Genomic DNA, 15,777 nt, shown 5'->3' with positions numbered 1-15,777 from the left:
TAACAGTCTCTTGGACCACAGCACAATCAAATTAGAAATCCAGACTAAGAAATTCACTCATAGCCATACAATTACATGGAAATTAAATAATCTGCTCCTGAATGACTCTTGGGTAAATAATGAAATTAAGGCAGAAATCAAGGAGTTATTTAAAACTAATGAGAGCAAAGATAAAATGCACCAGAATCTCTGGGACATAGCTAAGGCAGTGGTAAGAAGAAAATTTACAACACTAAAAGCCCACATCAAAAAGTTAGAAAGATCTCAAATTAACAATCTAACATCACATCTGAAAGAATTAGACAAGCAAGAACAGATCAACCTCAAAGCTAGCAGAAGACAAGAAATAACCAAAATTAAAGCAGAACTGAAGGAGATAGAGACACGGAAAATCATTCAAAAGATCAATGAATCCAGGAGCTGATTTTTTGGAAAAAATTAGTAAAATAGATAGACCACTAGCTAGACTAATAAAGAAGGAAAGAGAGAAGATTCAAATAAACACAATCAGAAATGATAAGAGGGATATTACCACTGACCACACAGAAAAACAACGATCAGACAATTATGTGTCTCTGAGCTGCTCTTCTCGAGGAGTATCTTTGTGGCGTTCTCTGTATTTCCTGAATCTGAATGTCGACCTGCCTTGCTAGATTGGGGAAGTTCTCCTGGATAATATCCTGCAAAGTGTTTTCCAACTTGCTTCCATTCTCCCCGTCACTTTCAGGTACACCAATTAGACGTAGATTTGGTCTTTTCACATAGTCCTATATTTCTTGGAGGCTCTGTTCATTTCTTTTTATTGTTTTTTCTCTAAACTTCTCTTCTCTCTTCATTTCATCCATTTGATCTTCCATCACTGATATGCTTTCTTCTAGTTGATCGAATCAGCTAAGGAGGCATGAAATCACCTTTCATGTTGATTACTACAATAGCTTTCAAAATGGATTTCTTCCATCAGCCCTTGTTATTCCTGTTTCACCCCAGTCTATTATTCACAATACCCAGAGGAATTATGTAAAAATATAAGTCGAATTATGCCACTCCAGGATCCTGTGATTATTTCTCTCTCTCTCAAAGTCCTAACAATGGGCCCAGAGCACACACAGTCCCATGGCCTGACAATTTCTTCTGCAATTTGAAACATTCACTCACTCAGTCCTACTCACGGTGGAACTTTTGGTTTTTGAATATGTCAGTTTTATGCCCTTCCCTTTACTTGCTTTTCCTCGTGTCAAGTACTTTTCACCATCTAAAACATCCATCATATATTTTATGACTTTATTTTTGTTTCATTGACGTAGAATGAAAATTTCATGACAGAAGAATTGTCTAATCTGTTTTGCTCACCACTATGTTCCCAGAGTTCAAAATAGTAGCTGCACATAATAGGTCCTCAATAAATATTTGTTGAATTAAAAAACAAAATATAAAACAAATTAAAAAAGTGAAATCAGGTATACAATAGGAATTTTCTTCTCTTCTTTAAAAGACAGTGTAGCAAAATGACGAGGAGCATAAACTTAAGAGTCTGATTGTCTGGGTTTGCATCCTGGCTCTGTCACTGATTTGACCTTGGGTAAATTACTTAATAGTTTGGGCCTCAATAGACTCATCTATAAAGTGGAGACCACGATACGCCTACCTCACAAAACCACAATGAGGATTAAAATACATTAATATGTATATAAACTTCTTAAATTTGTTCCTGGAACAAAATAAATTCTACTTAAACAAGTTGCTGGAACAAGTTCTTATTGTGCTTCAGAAGCAGACTTGCTGAATCAAAATTATTTAATGAAGACTTTGCCCTTTTATGGAGTAGAAAATGGAGTGGCCATTAAGGTTGGCATAGCATACCTTTGTTCCAGTGGTAACTCTGACCATTAGAAAATGACATTTCTTTGCTCAATACTACAGCCCATGGGCTCCAAGAGCAGGATGAAAACCTGGCTAATTAACACAACGTTTATTTTCTCTGTAGGTATTAACACTGTACTGTGATTGGAACGCTGCTTTCTCTTCTTGGGAGATATACTAAATGTAGTAAGGGAACTGGCAGATGTAGAAATCAGTATGGTGGGTGATGGTATAAGGAAATCTCAGATTTATACCCTGCTCCATGAGGATATAAAACTTGTATCAAGCTCAGTGTTTTCCCAACCTAGCTATAAATTACATGTTCCTCATTTGGTCTGAGACCATAACAATTTTAATGTCCATATTCTTACCAACAGTCTCCTCAAGGCAATCTAGGCTTCTTCTAGTATGAACCTCAAAACCCTTCCAGCCTCAGCTGGACGTGGTGCCTCACACCTGCAATCCCAGGACTTTGGGAGGCTAAGGCACGTGGATTGCTTGAGGTCAGAAGTTCAAGACCAGTCTGGCCAATATGGTAAATCCCTGTCTCTACTAAAAAATACAAAAATTAGGCAGGCGTGGTGGCACACACCTGTACTCCCAGCTACTTGGGAGGCTGAGGCAGGAGAATCGCTTGAACCTGGGAGGCAGGGGTTGCAGAGAACCAAGATCACGCCACTGCACTCCAGTCTGGGTAACAGAGCAAGACTCTATCTTAAAAAACAAACAAACAAAAAAACACCTCTTTTAGCCTCTACCAACTACCAAGTTAAAAAGCCGCTACCATATTTTTAGTTACTTGTTATAGTTAACATCCCACTTCATGGTGCCAAAATTGTTATTAGAGTTCTGCCCAGAAACAGAACAAGATATGTATGTACATAGAAAGAGATTTAAGAAATTGGCTCATGTGATTATAGAAGTTGGAATGTTCATAATGGGCAAGGTATGCCAGCAGTCTGGAGACTTGCAAAGAGCTGATATTGCAGTTCAAGTTTAAAGGCCATCTGCTGCAGAATTTCCTCTTGCTTAAAGGAGGTGAGTCTTTTGTTCTATTCAGGGTTTTAAATGATTGGATGAGGCTCACCCACATTATGGAGGCCAGTGTATTTTACTCAAAGTAAGATAATTTAAATGTTGATCTCATCCATAGACCCATCACAGAAACATCCTGTATAATCTTTGCCCAAATATCTGGGTGCCATGCTCAGACAAGTTGACACATAAAATTAGCCATCACCATGCAGCAATATTTATACCAAAATAAAGAAAAAATACTAGTCATTCCTACAATCTTTTTTTCTGCAACTGATCACGGGGTTGTAGCTGGTGTTTAAAACCATGTTTTCCCAATACTGATGATGCCAATCAAATAAAAGTCTTTGGGATGAAGACCAGAGAGTGCTGAATAATAGGTACTCTAAATTTTTTCTCCATGTTATTCCAGTGTATAACTAGGTCTGAGAACCATTACTTGAGAAAAGACATGGCATTTTACCATTAGCTGCTGCCACTGACTTTCAATTCTACTTAGTTTTGGGGGATCATGGAAAAAAATATTTAGAAATACTTTCCTGAAGTAGAAGGCGTGTTTTGTATTATTGCAGGAAATAGAGAGGGTATGACATTTTGAATAGGGCTACTTCAAAACACAGATACTGAGTAAAGATAGGGAGCAGGACACTTGAACCCAAAACTTGGAATAAAGGAGATGCCCACTGGGATCCCCTCTCCTTGGGAACAGTCTTCTGAGACCCAAGGGACTGTTCAGGTGGCAGAATACTTAAGAGCCTCCCTCCTAGAAGTAGTCATTGTTTGAAATTATTATTATTTCTTCAGTCAAAAATTTGTGTGTGCCTTCACAGTTACTGTAAATTCCATCAGGGGATAGGGTACTAAGTTTAATCCAAACACATTCCCAATTCCAAGAAATGAGAGGTTCCAGGAAGTGTGTAGACTTTGCTTTGAAACTTTTTTTGATGATTGGGAGAATCAGAAGTCCTTGAGAAAGATCCATGAAGATAGGAGTGAGCTCACTTTTTTGAGAAACAGAGAAAGGAGAAATAGAATAAAAGTAGTAACCAAGCCTCTTTATTACTCCAATCTAGATTACAGATATTGTCCCTTGGAAGAGGGGGAGGAAAGGGCTCTATGAATACATGTTACGTACATTTCAAATTAGTTCAAAATGCTTTTGTCCATAAATATAAAAAAATCAGACTTTAATTTTTCAAATTAAGTCAAAAAGGCATATATCCCATGCATTTTATGAGGTTGGTTTAACTGTACACATTTCTTGATTTTTTAATAGAATTAACCTCATGCATTGAGGTTAATTATCTATCACCTCAATGAATCAAGCTGATGCACCGTTTTCAGTGGGTTAATAATTCCAAAAGTACTTTCCATAGAATGGGCAAGCAAAAAACATATCTTTCCCTTCTTTCCCTCTATCTCTTTTTATTAAAAAAAATCTGAACCATATTTCATTCAAAAGTGGTATTATTTCTGTAAAAGGTCTTTAGGGAAGACACGCCTAGCAATTAAGATGCACTTAACTGACACCTACTGTTTTTCATATAAAAATCCTTTCAGTAAACATGCATGGCTTTCTTATCTTTATCGTTCAAAAACTAAGTCTATACATATCCAAAGGCATCTTGAAATCACCCTTTTCCTTCAACACTCAAAAACACTTTTTATTGTTGGTTTTTGTCTTTAATTTGTAATTAACTAGCAAAGGGAAAATGCTCAATATGTATTAAAGGTTTTCATGATGTTTTAATACCACCTATCAAATTAAATTTTGAAAGAAGTTATTTTTCTCCATAATAATTTTCCATTGTGCTTTGTTATTTTAATTTATTTGGAGATAAATTTATTAAGCTGTCTTGAAAAAAACTGTGTTTATGTGTGTGTGTGAGTGTGTGTGTGTGTGTGTCAAATCATTCTCTTGTTCAGGTATTCATGGGAGGGTTTTGTTCAGCAGCAATGAGATTATTAATAACACCCTATGATCCCTGTCCCACAGCCATGGTAACCATCTGATGGTGCCACTCTTGGGCATGGGGGATTATTATGCGATTATAAGCCCCAGTTGCTTCAATAAGACAGACTAATTCTAGACATCAGTTTATCACTCACCTGTCAGCCATTATGTGATGCTCACTTCAGTATTGCAATTTCTGGTAGATGTAAATATCCTCTGGAAATCTTTATCTCTTTTCTTCATTCTTTGATAAAGGCTTTTCACATTTTTTCATTGGATTAATATGTCACTCTTCTCATTAATAGTTTAGTGTCCATTTTATTAAGATTTCATAACTTTCATTTCACTTCCAGTGTTATTGGAGATGTTTGAGGAACTATAAAAGATAAGTTTGATCTAGACAAAATATAGTTTTAGTCATTCTTCAGTAAAATATGTATGTACTCTAAAAGCCCATATTGATAGCTTTTTACACTCCTCCTCTTTAGGAAGTTAAGATTAACTGATACATTCCTTGTTTATGGTTCAATACATTAAAAAGCTTCTGAATTTAATTTATAGGCAAATTTGGAAGACAAAACTTTTTACCCAGGGAATCTCTAAGATCATTACCTTACTAAGCAAAAGTAATACCAATTTAGGGTATTTGAGAATTTCAACTCTTCAAACAAATATAAATTTTACGTGTTTCCATGGTACTGAAAATGCTATCATTTGTGATTAAGTCCTTTGATTCTTTCCTTTCTATGCCATGCATTTTCAAAGATGATTTATGATAGGTGAAGAGCAAATTAATAACCTTCTTAGAGATCATATGTTTCATAAGATACTGTACCCTGATAACTTGAGACATGTTAGGTTGATGGTAACCTTTAAGGCTCAAAAAGAAAAATAGAATTGAAAGGAGAAGACCGACCATTTTGCATTCAAAGTTTTTTGTCATGAAAATATTGCCAAAACTTGTCCTTTTCCTTGGTGGTATTTTATCCTTAATGGGTTGTAAAAATACCTTCTTATAAACAATGTGACTGGCTTCATAGTTTTCCAGGTTCAGCATAAACATAGTCTGTTGGGGAAAGATGGCTTGGAAATCTTGGAAATGCAAATGGTGACAGAAGGATAACGCTGCCAATTTTCTGGTGGATGCAGAATAAATGTGAGCATTAAAAAGATAAGATTTAAGCCAGACACATTAGTTCTGGGCCAACTTTCTCTAAGTTGTTACAATGCATACAAATTTTTCTCTTTAAGGCACATTTTGTTGTGTACATTGCCATGTTGTTTTAATCCCAGAACACAGTGCACACTCTTGGCAGGCTCACATTCACCTTGATGTGATCTACAAAATCGCACGCTTGTCTATGTTTGAAAAGAAACTCTATTTTTAGCCATTTTCAAAGATACTGATGTATTCTACGCAGTAGTTAGTATCCGAGGGTATTATTGTGGTAAGTTAGATTAAAGTAATAATAATAAATTTGATAATAATAAATTATTATCTCTAGGAGACTAAACCAAGAAGAAAGGATAAATTGAAGGGAAGAACGGCACATAAGAGCTGCACGGACTATAGAAATTGTGATTCCTAAACATAAGGTGGGGAAAGGCATAGTAAAGAGGTGATCCTGTAATAACAATGCAGAGATTCATCAGGAAAACAGACTGGAAATACAGTTCTATAATCTGGAAAGCAAAATACTATCTTTACCATGGCAACCTCCAAGAACATGATCTTACCAACCAAGCAAAATAACATCAATTTAGGGCATTTGGTAGTTTAAGATTGAGATCATTAAAATAAAACCCTACCATTTTTCTTTTTTCATTTCAATATGGAAGTAAAATTGTACAACTCTTGTAACCCTTCATTGCCATGACATCTTGATAATTAACACAATTTGGAAGTGTGTGAGAGGTCCTTGGGGCAGGGCAAGCAGGCATTCATTCTAGTGAATTGATGAGTCAATCAATAATGCAAGAATTCAGATTTTTCACATAGTATTCTGCCTTATCAGTATGATTTAGGAGGAAAGTGTTAATTCTTACCATTTTTGATTTTGTGCATCAGAACGTCACCAGGTACTCAGGTTGAGTTCCCTGGGAAACATTCTTTGATGGAGGTTAGCTGTGGAAAGCTTATTCTGAAGGCTCTTGGGATGAAAACCTGGAGGGCTGCAGGATTAGGCAGAGGAAGAAGTGGAATCTGAAGTCTTAACAGGAGCCTCAGCCAAACCATAGGGTGTCCTGAAGCTAAGGTAAGCCTTCAGAGTTTACTTGAAATGATGCAAGAGGGCCCAGAATTTATGCCTTCCCCTCAATCACTTACTGGATGCAGGCTGTCCTGGGAAGGAGGGCAAAACGCGAGCAAAGTGAACTTCTCAGCTGAGGAAATCCCATAGCAACTGTCCCCTGAAGGCTGTTGTTGGCAGCACTCTCAGCAGGCAGGATGTGATGGGGAGTTAAATCATTTATTCCTAAAGAGGACTCTGCGTGACACATCAAATCATCTGCCAAATCCAGAAAATAAAAAGTTATTAAGAAATAAGTTCATGAAAGAGTGAATTTATCACACAAGTTCTCTTACAATAATTTCAATCTTATTGAAATATGTAAAATACCTTATTTAATATTGTTTTAGCTTGAAATGATGTTAGGAGGCAGTAACAGTATGAATTTGACTGCAAGTAACAAAGCACCCAACTCAAACTGACTCGAACATTAAGGACATACGTTGACTTCACATAACTAGAAACATAGAGTGGGGTTCAGGACTAATTTAGCTTAATGGCCCCATTCCATTTCTATGTGCTTCCCTTGGCTTGATCCTTTGTGATGAGGCAGTTGTTTATGAATCTCCGTAGCAGTCTTGGCCTCAAATCTACCATAAATTTATGCATTTGAGACTGTCTCTTATTGCAGCATATGGTCCACGGTAAGAAGTTGGGGTTTAAATTTTATCCTCAGCACACGGAGAGCCATCAGAGAGTTTCTCTTTCCTTTCTTTTTCTTTTTTTTGAGACAGTCTCGCACTGTTGCCCGGGCTGGAGTGCACTGGCACGGTCTCAGATCACTGCAATCTCTGTCTCTTGGGTTCAAGCGATTCTCCTGCCTCAGCCTCCTGAGCTAGGATTATAGGCGCCTGCCACCACGCCCAGCTATTTTTTTTTTTTGTATTTTTGGTAGAGACGGGGTTTCACTATGTTTTCCAGGCTAGCCTCGAACTCCTGACCTTGTGATCTGCCTGCCTTGGCCTCTCAAAGTGCTGGGATTGCAGGCGTGAGCCACCGCACCCCACCTAGTTTTTCTTTTAAACTAATTTAAGTAAACATATTAGTTTTATAACTCGGGTAAGTTCAGTTTTTAGTACACTCATGAATTGTAAGCTTCAAATGTCTCCAAATGTGAGACAGCCATGTAAAACTCATCAATATTCATATTGCTGTATCAGTAATTTGTTAAATGTTAACAAATGACATACTTACACTCTCTAGAAATAGAAGACAAGAAAACAATTTACTCATAAAATTCACTTCTAAATAAACTATACTTATAAAACACTATCTTATGAATTACAATTCTGGTTGCACTTCCATTTGAACAATTGTATAGTCACTTAACTCTAGCAGCAAAAACAAATGAGAAAATGCTTGCTTTAGAATAGAGACAAAAATCTGTGGATTAGGGAAGTGGCCTGTTATAGTAACAACAAAAATGCTATATATAAACCAGATAGAAATCAAATAAAATGCAAATAATTTACAAATAAGATTTAAATTTGTGTGCTGTAGATTTATTTATTTATTATTTATTTACTTACTTTTTATTATACTTTAAGTTTTAGGGTACATGTGCACAACATGTGCCGGTTTGTTACATATGTATACATGTGCCATGTTGGTGTGCTGCACCCATTAATTTGTCATTTACATTAGGTATATCTCCTAATGCTGTCCCTCCCCTGTCTCCCCACCCCACAACAGGCCCCAGTGCGTGATGTTCCGCGTCCTGTGTCCATGTGTTCTCATTGTTCAATTCCCACCTATGAGTGAGGACATGTGGTATTTGGTTTTTTGTCCTTGCGATAGTTTGCTGAGAATGATCCTTTCCAGCTTCATCCATGTCCCTACAAAGGACAGGAACTCATCGTTTTTTATGGCTGCATAGTATTCCATGGTGTATACATGCCACATTTTCTTAATCCAGTCTATCATTGGTGGACATTTGGGTTGGTTCCAAGTCTTTGCTATTGTGAATAGTGCCGCAATAAACATATGTGTGCATGTGTCTTCATAGCATCATAATTTATAATACTTTGGGTATATACCCAGTACTGGGATTGCTGGGTCAAATGGTATTTCTGGTTCTAGATCCCTGAGGAATCACCACACTGACTTCCACAATGGTTGAACTAGTTTACAGTTCCACCAACAGTGTAAAAGTGTTCCTATTTCTCCACATCCTCTCCAGCACCTGTTTTTCCCTGACTTTTTAATGGTCACCATTCTAACCAGTGTGAGATGGTATCTCATTGTGGTTTTGATTTGCATTTCTCTGATGGCCAGTGATGATGAGCATTTTTTCATGTGTCTTTTGGCTGCATAAATGTCTTCTTTTGAGAAGTGTCTGTTCATATTCTTCGCCCACTTGTTGATGGGGTTGTTTGTTTTTTTCTTGTAGATTTGTTTGAGCTCATTATAGATTCTGGATATTAGCCCTTTGTCAGATGAGTAGATTGCAAAAATTTTCTCCCATTCTGTAGGTTGCCTGTTCACTCTGATGGTAGTTTCTTTTGCTGTGCAGAAGCTCTTTAGCTTAATTAGATCCCATTTGTCAATTTTGGCTTTTGTTGCCATTGCTTTAGGTGTTTTAGACATGAAGTCCTTGCCCAGGCCTATGTCCTGAATGGTATTGCCTAGGTTTTCTTCTAGGGTTTTTATGGTTTTATGTCTAACATTTAAGTCTTTAATCCATCTTGAATTAATTTTTGTATAAAGTGTAAGGAAGGGATCCAGTTTCAGCTTTCTACATATGGCTAGCCAGTTTTCCCAGCATCATTTATTAAATAGGGAATCCTTTCCCCATTTCTTGTTTTTGTCAGGTTTGTCAAAGATCAGATAGTTGTAGATATGTGGCATTATTTCTGAGGGCTCTGTTCTGTTCCATTGGTCTATATCTCTGTTTTGGTACCAGTGCCATGCTGTTTTGGTTACTGTAGCCATGTACCAGTACCATGCTGTTTTTGTTACTGTAGCCTTGCAGTATAGTTTAAAGTCAGATAGCATGATGCCTCCAGCTTTGTTGCTTTGGCTTAGGATTGACTTGGCAATGCGGGCTCTTTTTTGGTTCCATATGAACTTTAAAGTAGTTTTTTTTCCAATTCTGTGAAGAAAGTCATTGGTAGCTTGATGAGGATGGCATTGAATCTATAAATTACCTTGGGCAGTATGGCCATTTTCACAATATTGATTCTTCCTACCCATGAGCGTGGAATTTTCTTCCATTTGTTTGTATCCCCTTTTAATTCCTTGAGCAGTGGTTTGTAGTTCTCCTTGAAGGGGTCTTTCACATCCCTTGTAAGTTGGATTCCTAGGTATTTTATTCTCTTTGAAGCAATTGTGAATGGGAGTTCACTCATGATTTGGCTCTCTGTTTGTCTGTTATTGGTGTACAAGAATGCTTGTGATTTTTGCACATTGATTTTGTATCCTGAGACTTTGCTGAAGTTGCTTATCAGCTTAAGGAGATTTTGGGCTGAGACAATGGGGTTTTCTAGATATACTATCATGTCATCTGCAAACAGGGACAATTTGACTTCCTCTTTTCCTAATTGAATAACCCTTATTTCCTTCTCCTGCCTGATTGCCCTCGCCAGAAATTCCAACACTATGTTGAATAGGAGTGGTGAGAGAGGGCATCCCTGTCTTGTGCCAGTTTTCAAAGGGAATGCTTCCAGTTTTTGCCCATTCAGTATGATATTGGCTGTGGGTTTGTCGTAGATAGCTCTTATTATTTTGAGATATGTCCCGTCAATACCTAATTTATTAAGAGTTTTTAGCATGAAGGGTTGTTGAATTTTGTCAAAGGCCTTTTCTGCATCTATTGAGATAATCATGTGGTTTTTGTCTTTGGTTCTGTTTATATGCTGGATTACGTTTATTGATTTGCATATGTTAAACCATCCTTGCATCCCAGGGCTGAAGCCCACTTGATCACGGTGGATAAGCTTTTTGATGTGCTGCTGGATTGGATTTGCCAGTATTTTATGGAGGATTTTTGCATTGATGTTCATTAGGGATATTGGTCTAAAATTCTCTTTTTTTGTTGTGTCTCTGCCAGGCTTTGGTATCAGGATGATGCTGGCCTCATAAAATGAGTTAGGGAGGATTTCCTCTTTTTCTATTGATTGGAATAGTTCCAGAAGGAATGGTACCAGCTCCTCCTTGTACATCTGGTAGAATTCAGCTGTGAATCCATCTGGTCCTGGACTTTTTTTGGTTGGTAAGCTATTAATTATTGCCTCAATTTCAGAGCCTGTTATTGGTCTATTCAGAGATTCAACTTCTTCTGGTTTAGTCTTGGGAGGGTGTATGTGTTGAGGAATTTATCCATTTCTTCTAGATTTTCAAGTTTATTTGTGTAGAGGTGTTTATAGTATTCTCTGATGGCAGTTTGTATTTCTGTGGGATCGGTGGTGATATCCCCTTTATCATTTTTTATTGCATCTGTTTGTTTCTTCTCTCTTTTCTTCTTTATTAGTCTTGCTAGCGGTCTATCAATTTTGTTGATCTTTTCAGAAAACCAGCTCCTGGATTCATTGATTTTTGAAGGGTTTTTTATGTCTCTATATCCTTCTGTTTTGCTCTGATCTTAGTTATTTCTTGCCTTCTGCTAGCTTTGAATGTGATTGCTCTTGCTTCTCTAGTTCTTTTAATTGTGATGTTAGGGTGTCAATTTTAGATCTTTCCTGCTTTCTCTTGGGGGCATTTAGTGCTATAAATTTCCCTCTACACACTGCTTTAAATGTGTCCCAGAGATTCTGGTATGTTGTGTCTTTGTTCTTTTTGGTTTCAAAGAACATCTTTATTTCTGCCATCATTTCATTATGTACCCAGTAGTAATTCAGAAGCATGTTGTTCAGTTTCCATGTAGTTGAGCGGTTTTGAGTAAGGTTTTTAATCCTGAGTTCTAGTTTGATTGCACTGTGGTCTGAGAGACAGTTTGTTATAATTTCTGTTCTTTCACATTTGTTGAGGAGAGCTTTACTTCCAACTATGTGGTCATTTTTGGAATAAGTGTGATGTGGTGCTGAGAAGAATGTATATTCTCTTGATTTGGGGTGGAGAGTTCTGTAGATGTCTATTAGATCCACTTGGTGCAGAGCTGAGTTCAATTCCTGGATGTCCTTGTTAACTTTCTGTCATGTGGATCTGTCTCATGTTGACAGGGTGGTGTTAAAGTCTCCCATTATTATTGTGTGAGAGTCTAAGTCTCTTTATAGGTCTCTAAGGACTTGCTTTATGAACCTGGGTGTGTATATATTTAGGATAGTTGGCTCTTCTTGTTAAATTGATCCCTTTACCATTATGTAATGGCCTTCTTTGTCTCTTTTGATCTTTGTTGGTTTAAAGTCTGTTTTATCAGAGACTAGGATTACAACCTCTGCCTTTTTTTGTTTTCCATTTGCTTGGTAGATATTCCTCCATCCCTTTATTTTGAGCCTATGTGTGTCTCTGCATGTGAGATGTGTTTCCTGAATATAGCACACGGATGGTCTTGACTCTTCATCCAATTTGCTAGTCTGTGTCTTTTAATTGGGGCATTTAGCCCATTTACATTTAAGGTTAATATTGTTATGTGTGAATTTGATCCTGTCATTATGATGTTAGCTGGTTATTTTGCTCATTAGTTGATGCAGTTTCTTCTAGCCTCGATGGTCTTTACAATTTGGGATGTTTTTGCAGTGGCTGGTACCGGTTGTTCCTTTCCACGTTTAGTGCTTCCTTCAGGAGCTCTTTAGGGCAGGCCTTGTGGTGACAAAATCTCTCAGCATTTGCTTGTCTGTAAAGGATTTTATCTCTCCTTCACTTATGAAGCTTAGTGTGGCTGGATATGAAATTCTGGGTTGAAAATTCTTTTCTTTAAGAATGTTGAATATTGGCCTCCACTCTCTTCTGTCTTGCAGATTTTCTGTCGAGAGATCCACTGTTAGTCTGATGGGCTTCCCTTTGTGGGTAACCCAACCTTTCTCTCTGGCTGCCCTTAACATTTTTTCCTTCATTTCAACTTTGGTGAATCTGACAATTATGTGTCTTGGAGTTGCTCTTCTCAAGGAATATCTTTGTGATAATCTCTGTATTTCCTGAATTTGAATGTTGGCCTACCTTGCTAGATTGGGGAAGTTCTCCTGGATAATATCCTACAGAGTGTTTTCCAACTTGGTTCCATTCTCCCCGTCACTTTCAGGTACACCAATCAGGCGTAGATTTGGTCTTTTCACATAGTCCCATATTTCTTGGAGACTTTGTTCATTTCTTTTTATTCTTTTTTCTCTAAACTTCTCACTTCATTTCATTCATTTGATCTTCCATCACTGATAACCTTTCTTCCAGTTGATCGAATCAGCTACTGAAGCTTGTGCATTCATCACATAGTTCTCATGCTGTGGTTTTCAGCTCCATCAGGTCCTTTAAGGACTTCTCTGCATTGGTTATTCTAGTTAGCCATTCGTCTCATCTTTTTTCAAGGTTTTTAACTTCTTTGCGATGGGTTCGAACTTCCTCTTTTAGCTTGGAGAAGTTTGATCATCTGAAGACGTCTTCTCTCAACTTGTCAAAGTCATTCTCCATCCAGCTTTGTTCCGTTGCTGGTGAGGAGCTAAATTCCTTTGTAGGAGGAGAGGTGCTCTGATTTTTAGAATTTTCAGTTTTTCTGCTCTGTTTTTTCCCCATCTTTGTGGTTTTGTCTACCTTTGGTCTTTGATGATGGTGATGCACAGATGGGGTTTTGGTGTGGATGTCCTTTCTGTTTGTTAGTTTTCCTTCTAACAGTCAGGACCCTCAGCTGCAGGTCTGTTGGAGTTTGCTGGAGGTCCACTCCAGACCCTGTTTGCCTGGGTATCAGCAGCAGAGGCTGCAGAACAGTGAATATTGGTGAACAGCAAAGGTTGCTGCTGGATCGTTCCTCTGGAAGTTTTGTCTCAGAGGGGTACCCAGCTCTGTGAGGTGTCAGTCTGCCCCTACTGGGGGTTGCCTCCCAGTTAGGCTACTTGGGGGTCAGGGACCCCCTGGGTCCCTGGGACTGCCCAGGAGGCAGTCTGTCTGTTCTCAGATTTCAAGCTGCATGCTGGGAGAACCACTACTGTCTTCCAAGCTGTCAGACAGGGACATTTAAGTCTGCAGAGGTTTCTGCTGCCCTTTGTTTGGCTATGCCCTGCCCCCAGAGATGGAGTCTACAGAGGCATGCAGGCCTCCTTGAGCTGGGGTGGGCTCCACCCAGTTCGAGCTTCCTGGCTGCTTTTTTTTTTACCTCCTCAAGCCTCGGCCATGGTGGGCGCCCCTCCCCCAGCCTCTCTGTCGCCTTGCAGTTTGATATCAGACTGCTGTGCTAGCAATGAGCAAGGCTCTCTGGGCATAGGACCCTTCATGCCAGGTGTGAGATATAATCTCCTGGTATGCCGTTTTCCAAGACCATCGGAAAAGCACTGTATTAGGGTGGGAGTGACCCAATTTTCCAGGTGCCATCTGTCACCCCTTCCCTTGGCTAAGAAAGGGAATTCCCTGACCCCTTGTACTTCCCGGGTGAGGTCATGCCTCACCCTGCTTCAGCTCAGGCTTGGTGCACTGTACCCACTGTCCTGCACCCACTGTCCAACAATCCCCAGTGAGATGAACCCAGTATCTCAGTTGGAAATGCAGAAATCATTCGTCTTCTGTGTTGCTCACCCTGGGAGCTGCAGATTGGAGCTGTTCCTATTTGGCCATCTTGGAACCTGATACTGTGTGCTGTAGATTTATTTTTAAAACTATTCTTACATATAATACTATGATGCTTCCATTTCGGCTATTATATAATTACTTAAATAACAGCAATAACACCGTAACAGAAAAAGTTCAAAATTATTTTAGAAGACAAAAAGAATTTGTATTAGTCATCAGCAAGGGAGAAGTCTACCCCCATGACCCAATCATGGCCCAGCAGGCCCCTCCTCCAACATTGAGGATTACAATTTGACATGAGATTTGGGTGGGGACACAGAACCAAACCATATATGAATACTTGCTGTGTTTGTATATTTTTTAATGGTTTGTTAACAACATAAATATTTTAAATACGCAAAATGTAAATGGAATTAAATGAAAGTAATTAAACCATAGCTTCACAATGAAACAATCCACAGTTACAAAAATTATCTTACAAATTATAATTTTGCCAGTCTTCCATTTGAGTAAACGGTACTTTAAAAAAAACAATAGAGTGAAATGAAAAGAGAAAAAAATCAAACTCACTTTAGTACAGAAAGAAAAGAAAAGCATGTTGGTATGGTTTTGGGAGTAGGCTCATTAGAAGGAGGGATAAACAGGGAGAGTGACTCATGTCTGTTGCAGACTGTGTGACTACAAAACCAAATGCAGCGCTTAGTGTAGCAATATTTCTTGTTGTCAGTGAGGAAGTGATAGGCTAGGGAATTCCCTTGTAGAGGATTCCAAGGAAGATTTGTCCTTGCCATCTAGAAGAGGGAAGACAGGAGTCCTCTTGTCAGGGACCCCTCTATAACATACAACGTCTGACACCAGAATATGTAAAGAACCAAAGCCTGGGCAGTGACTCCCCATTATTATGGGTTAAGTGAGTTTAAAGGAGACCCCAAGGGTTTTCCAGTGCCAGGGGCATCAGGACAAGCTCTGTTTCATGCAGGACTCACTACATCA

Source organism: Symphalangus syndactylus, chromosome 21 (assembly GCF_028878055.3).
Source record: "Symphalangus syndactylus isolate Jambi chromosome 21, NHGRI_mSymSyn1-v2.1_pri, whole genome shotgun sequence".
NCBI classification, from domain to species: domain Eukaryota; kingdom Metazoa; phylum Chordata; class Mammalia; order Primates; family Hylobatidae; genus Symphalangus; species Symphalangus syndactylus.
This window is presented reverse-complemented; position numbering follows the sequence as displayed.